Source organism: Oratosquilla oratoria, chromosome 25 (genome assembly GCF_046742065.1).
Source record: "Oratosquilla oratoria isolate Oo_2021 chromosome 25, ASM4674206v1, whole genome shotgun sequence".
In the NCBI taxonomy this organism is placed as follows: domain Eukaryota; kingdom Metazoa; phylum Arthropoda; class Malacostraca; order Stomatopoda; family Squillidae; genus Oratosquilla; species Oratosquilla oratoria.
The window spans coordinates 21,486,173-21,493,342 of record NC_134801.1 but is presented as its reverse complement, the minus strand read 5'-3'; positions in this window follow the sequence as shown (position 1 = coordinate 21,493,342).

Below are 7,170 nucleotides of genomic sequence, written 5' to 3'. Positions count from 1 at the left end.
GTTGGATGGAAAAGGAAGAAGACAGATACTCGTATATTATCGCTGCATCCTTAGGAGCCAATCCTCTGCCAATGCCCCTCCTCCTCCTCCTCCTTCTCCTCCTCCTCCTTCTCATCTATTCCTCTCCCCTACTCCATCTTCCCCTCCCCTCCCATTTCTCCTCCTCTCCTCCTCCTTTTCCATCTTCTGCTTCTACTTTTCCTTCTCCCTTTTCCATTTTCTCCTCCTTCTGCTTCTTCACCTCCTCTTCCTCCTCTCTCTTCCTCTTCCTACTCTTCTTCCCTCTCTTCCTTTTCCTCTTCCCTTTCCTCATCCTCCACTTCCCAATTCTCCATTTCCTTCTCCTCCTTCTCTTCTTTCTTTCTTTCTGCTCTTGTTAATCCATCTTCTCATCAACCTCCATCTCCACCAAACTCCTCCTCCTCCTCCTCCTCCTCCTCCTCCTACTCATTCGAAGTCCAATACCACCCAGATCGAGAAGTGAAAGTCTTTACACGTTCAACACTGTGACGACATGCACCCATAGTGTTCTTGCGGCGAAAACCAGGCGATTTTAGTCGGGTGAAGGGAGTTGGGGGCAGATCGGGTCGCCATCTTTCGGGACTTTGTTCATTGCCTCGTCCACCCCTTGTTAGGCGGAAAAATCGTCATGTGTTCGCCAGAATAAAGAGGGTCAACGGCGTCACCTAATTGACGGCATCAAAGGAGTTTTACTCCCCCCCCCCCGCTCGATCATATCTTTGGTCTTTATGGGGCCGTAGAGTTATTAACGTCTTCCGTGCCCCCTTGTCGCATTGTATAGATGTTTATGTATGACGGCAAACGATTTTTATTGCCCATTATCGGGTGGTACGGCTTACTGTTTTTATTTTTGTATTTATTTATTAATTTATTTATATTCTATTTATTTTTCTCGGGCGGTTTTAGTTCGCGTTGTTGATTTGTCCTAGCTTGGTTAAGGTATCGGGTTTTAGTTTAGGTTAACATCTTTCTGTGCAGTGGATGGGTCGGGCGTGGGCCTGGAAGAGGTCCAGGTCGGTTGAGAAGCCTCCGTTCATATTTGGGTCCGTCTCTTCCAGCCGATGACTAAAGTCGGTTGGTGTCGTTGGAATGAACGAAGTCTTTCGAACTGGTCTTCGTGGAATTCATTTCATGTGGAGGCTGTGTGGCATGAATTCCAAGTACTTAGGGCTATTATTTATTTATTTATTTATTTATTTATTTTTCAGTCGCAGCCCAACTTTCTTCGTCTCTTTCTTCTTGTTTCTATTTTCCGTCTTCTTCATCTTGCCTTCTCCGCCTTTTCCTTCGTCGTTTTCTTCGTCGTCCTTTTCTTCTTCTTCGTCTTCTTCTTCTTCTTCTTCCCCGCTTCGGTCCTTCTCCGCCTTTTCCTTCTTTATCGTTTTCTTCTTCGTCTTTCTTTTTCTTCTCTACATCAAATGTGGTGATTCCAACAGTGGACGAAATGTCGCTCTTCAGGTCCACTCTTCAGTGACATTTTCTGGTAATTTTTGCAAATGCTGGGCTTTGTAAAATATCCAAGAATTTCTGTAAATAGGTCCTGAAAAAGTGCAAGAATGGGTCATGAAAAGTCCTTAAAAATTCATGAAAAAATTACCTAAAAAAGTGCAAGAATGGGCCATGAAAAGCCCTTAAAAAGTCATGAAAAAATAACCTGACAAAGAGTGGAAGTCCTGTTATATTATTACTTTTTTTTTCCCCCATCTCGTTGTAGTTTGAAAGGTCAGTGTGCTTTACTATCATTCATCCATTGTAAAAGCCTCGGGTCCTGTGACCTACGGTTCATAATTATTCATCCCTAGGGTGAAATCTCTCTCTCTCTCTCTCTCTCTCTCTCTCTCTCTCTTTCGCTCTCCCTTCCCCCCTCTCTCTCACCCTCCCTTCCCCCCTCTCTCTCTCCCTCCCTCCCTCTCTCCCTCTCCCTTCCCCCCTCTCTCCCTCCCCATCTCTCTCTCTCTCCCTTCCCCTCTCTCCCTCTCTCTCCCTCCCTTCCCCCCACTCTCACTCTCTCTCCCTCCGCCCTTCTCTCCCTCTCCCTCCCTCCCCCTCTTTCTCTCTTCCCTCTCTCTGTCTTCCCTCTCTCTCTCTCTCTCTCTCTCTCTCTCTCTCTCTCTCTCTCTCTCTCTCTCTCTCTCTCTCTCTCTCTCTCTCTCTTTCTCTTTCTTTTTCTTTCTTTAGGGTGATACCAGTTGCCCTCGTTGTCATCGTGAGTCTAGAACGAGTCAACGAGACCATTGCCGCTTTGTGCCGCGTCAGTCACGGAACTCTGGCGACCTGTTAAATTTTACCCCGTGTCACACTATGCGGCGGCGCCGGGTGCGGCCAGGGTGTGGGAAAATCATATTATATTAATAAAATTACCTGGCGATAGTCACAACTTTGTATAACGACCACCATATCCCCCGTAGGTTGAAATGCAATCTAGTCATTTTTTTTTATTTGTTTGTTATTATTTGTCTGTTTATTATTTGCTTGATTTTCATTTATTATTATCTATCTGTCGATTTATTATTATTTACTATTTACCAGTTTGTTTATTATTTAACTATACCTATGCATTTATTTTATTTATTATTTGTGATATATATTTTTTATCTATTTATCATTATTCTTTTTTTCGCATCCGGCCTAGTTATGGATCAAAAGGTCTCAGCCTTTGTAGTCCTTTGTAAAAGAGACTGCTATATAAACAGCAAGCATGCCGCAACGGCAGCGCCGTCCAGTGTGACACCGGTCTTTCAGTCACGGTAAATTCTTGTCAGGTGTTTAAGGAGTATACACATCATATGCATGTGCATTTGCAGTTCTAATAGAGGTGTTCAAGGGGATCAAAGGCTTTAACAAGGGTGATAAAAACAAGGTCATCATATTAAAACAACAGGGCAGGACTCGCAGTAATGATTATAAACTGGACAAATTTAGATTTAAAAAGGAAATAGGCAAGAATTGGTTTACTAATAGGGTGATCGACGAATGGAATAAACTTAGTAACCATGTAGTAAGCGCTGAAACTATCAGTTGTTTTAAGAAACGATCAGACAACTTTATGGATGGGGATGACAGGTGGTGATGGATACGGAACTGCCTATTGTAGGCCTTATGGTCTCTTGCAGTCTCCTTCATTCTTATGTTCTTAGAATAAGTCTTTATTCTTACCCTTGACTGAATATCGCCTATTCTAAGTGACATTATTCACATAGTTTATTCTGTCGAACGCCAAACGATTTCATTCAGTTGAGAGTTGGAGACAGTCCCGAAGGTCTGAGGGGCATCTCAGTCTATCTCATGTCTACAAAGAAACTCTTTAAAGGTTTTGTTCTGGTTAAACACGAGACGATTTCTTTCAGCCGAGGTCGGACTCATTCGCCCAAGAGCTTGAGAGAATCGAAGGAGGAGGAGGAGGAGAGAAAGGAGTTTCAAGTTGAGGGGAGACCAGTTAGCGGTTATTGATGCGTTTCCAGATTGGCGATGTAATCAGCTCCTCCCACCGTAAAACCTTTTGTCCCGGGCGATTTCGATAAGGCCAACCTTGGGTGGGTGGCTGTGGGAGGGGGGGGGAGATGTGTATCTCTCTCTCTCTCTCTCTCTCTCTCTCTCGCCCGCTCTTCGAAGTAATTATTTGTAGTCGTTATGAGGCGTAACCCGTTTGCAACAATGACTCTCTTTAAATATTTTGTCCTGGTTAATACCAGATTCTTTCCCTCTCTCTCTCTCTCTCTCTCTCTCTCTCTCTCTCTCTCTCTCTCTCTCTCTCCTCTCTCTCTTTCTCCGTCTCCAGCCGAGGGCATGACCCGCGTTCTGATGAGGTTGAGCGCTATGAGAATATGCTGCCAACATCTGTAATCATCACAGACAAAAAATTGTCTCTATACCTTTACTTGTAATTTCAACAAGAGCGCCCACCTGTAACACGATTTAGAGAGGGAAAGGAAAAATGAAAAAGAGGGAGGAAGAAAAGAGCTATAAAAAGATAAGGTATAGAGGAGAGAGAGTGAGAGAGATATAGTGACAGAGATTGACACGTTAGTAGATGATGCTCGTAACACAGTTCCTTTGCGAACGAAACATTTGAGTAATACAGTTCTTGTCATGACGCGAGTCTTTCACTATTCAAGTCCCGCTTATGGGAAAATAAAATCCATCTTCTTCGGTATACAAGGAACTCGTGTACTGTGATGCACCGCCATGCTTGTATACGGAAGAGTCTGCGTGCGTGCGTTCGTGCGTGCGTGCGTGCGGGGGGCCGAGGATCGGAGTATCGGAGGAACGTCTGCTGCCTGGGCGGTCCTGGGGCTCATTATCCAAATGGGTGTTTGCCTCGTTCATTACACACCGCGATGACAACGTGGGCAGCAACTACACAATTTATGCCGATCGGCACAGGTGCCCAATATCGGAGAGGGATCCCGTGGGGGACCATGCAGGGCCCCTGAAGACCATTGCTTGGTTGGGCTTGGCGTAGGAGGGTGGTCGAGAAGATGATGATGGAGGTTCTCTTCGGCTCACGGATAAGGTTCTGTACTACCTAGAAGTCTTCTTGCACTACCTCATCGCGCTGGCATGGTCGTGTGGAGTCTTGAGCGTGGTTGAGTTGTGAATGGAGTCTGAAACCTGAATAATGACCTCAGTCATACTGAGTCGGTGACATCACTGGAGTGTACTACTGGTATACTGCACCTTTGATGTCCGCCGGGGCGGGATAGGGAGGCATGAAAGTGAGACTCGAACAGCTTCCCAACACTTGCCAGGGACCTAACCTGACCTTGAGCTGAATAGAATTGTTTGGAGTTAGTATAACATCTTAGGGAACGCTGGGACTTTCTGAGTTAATAGTTTGTAACTTTGACTAGAGGTGTCTTTCTCTAAGTTCAATAAAATTGTATATCGCTAAGATAAAACCTTATTGGGACATGGGTTTACTAGATTAATAGAAAATTTTTATTTTATTTTTTTATCAGCCGGGTGTGTTCCGCTGAACTGAAAGAAGAATGAAAATATTATAAATAGATCCATAAGTTTGTAAAGGAGCTGAGGTTTAGGAATGGCGATGGGCCATAGGATCTGCTGCTGGTTCGCGACACGAAGTTTCCAGGCTTCGCTCTTTTACCAGTGGATTTGTCTATTGACTAGAGCAGCGTTTCTCAACCTTAGGGTTCCCCGGAACCCTAAGGTTCCGCAAAAGGTCCCTAAGGGTTCCGCGAGAACAAGTGAGATAAGCTAATGCACTTTTGGATTTTTTATTTAATTTCATATATGTAATATAATTAAACACGCACGACATATTCTTGGTTATTGTAATAATGTAATATAGACATCATCTTATCTGACCTATTATTACGATGAAAATAAAATGAGAAAGATGTATATGTTTTTTTTGTTTTTTGTTTTTTTTTGCGCAGGGGTTCCTTGAGACGTGCAATTTATTTTAAAGGTTACGCAAGGGTAAAAAGGTTGAAAAACGCTGGATTAGTGTCTTAAAGTTAATCTAACTGGTAGTAGGCGGTTTTGTTACAATGGGTGAAACCTTCCCTCCCTCAAAATGTTAAAGGTTCAGAATTAACCTGTTCATGAGATCGAGCGAGTGTCAGCCCCTCGGGGCTGCAGCACCTTGAGTTGGGAATAAGGGTGTTGACGGGTTTTGAAGATTAGTGAAGGGGAGATGATCCTCCCTGACGTCCTTCTCGCAATGCTACCACTTGCAGGAACCGTTATTGGACCCTTGGCGAAAACAGTTCATGCAAATGTGGTTGGGAAACACGGTGGTATGTTAGTATTCCTGTTGTCGCCAGGCGATTTTATTCACCTCCTTGGCTCTGGTACTTTAACGATGGCGAAGAGATTAAGATTCAAGTCCCACTCGACAGCTCCCTTGAAGTGTTCCTTGTAGAGAAATTTCACGAGTGGGTGTGGGAAGAGAAGCTCCTGCTTGGAAAATTGCCAAGAGGGACTCGAACCCGTGTACTTGTACACGCGAGGTCTTTAACCACTCGACCACTCCACTGAGCATCGCAAAAAAGGAGAAAAACTCCACAAGCTTCCCCAAGTAATGACCAGTTATCCGACTACTCCCCTCCGTAGGAATTCCGGGTTGAGTTCACCCCGGGGAAATCCTCCATCGATATCCGGGGGGGCGCCCCCCTTTGTTAGTGTGACCCCACATGCCCCTCGATAAAGATGTCGTGATGTATTTGCGCTCCGGCAGGAGGTGGGAGCGGGGGAGGGGGAGGGGGAGGAGTGGCCCTTCGGGAGGGAGAGTCGTTACCCTGTTCGTTCGCCAGCAGGAGGGTGTAACGGCCTTTGTCGGGCTAGTCGTTGGGGGCACTACACGCTGCGAGGAACAAAGGATCCGGGTTTTCGGACCACGGCGGACGCCTCCACGTATTGTTCTCTGGTTGACTCCTTCATCATTTATTCGATTTCACTTCCATGCCAGAGGGACTTACCCCCCTTCCCCTCCCCTCCCCTCCCCTCCCCTCCCCCCCACACACTGCCCGACGAAATCGCTTGGCGTTCGCCAGAATGAAATAACAAAGGAGCAGAGGCGGGCGCTGTGATAGACGCCACGAGATTTACTTAGTCTCGGATTACAAAGGATTATAAAGGCAGAGCATGCCGACAGGAGACCTTTTGGTCCATATCTAGGTCGGATGCGAAAAAAATCACAATGATGAATAAATAAATGAATAAATAAAAACTATAATAATGTAAATAATAAATAAAATACATAAATGCACGGGTATAGTTGAATAATAAACAAACAGGTAAATAGTAAATAATTATAAATTGACAGATAAATAATAATAAACGGAAATCGAATAATAATAAACAAACAGACAAATGATAGCAAAACAAATAAATAATATAAAATAAATGACAGTCATTACAGCATCTTGCTTAGGTGCTTATTTAAATAATCTTTAAAGCTTCGAACTGAACTACACATGAAGGGATAACTACCAAAAGGGCCTTCATATCCGAGGTGAAGGGAATCTTCTGGAGTCGTATCACAGGCGCCTCCGAAGAGCCTGGCGATGCAACGAGGAGGGGGCGTTTTGTCTGCGAGGGTTTCGTTGGCAGGTTGAAGCAACGAGAAGGGATTTTGTGGTGGGGTTCGAACTAGTGAAGCAAAAAAAAAAAAAAAAAAAATTC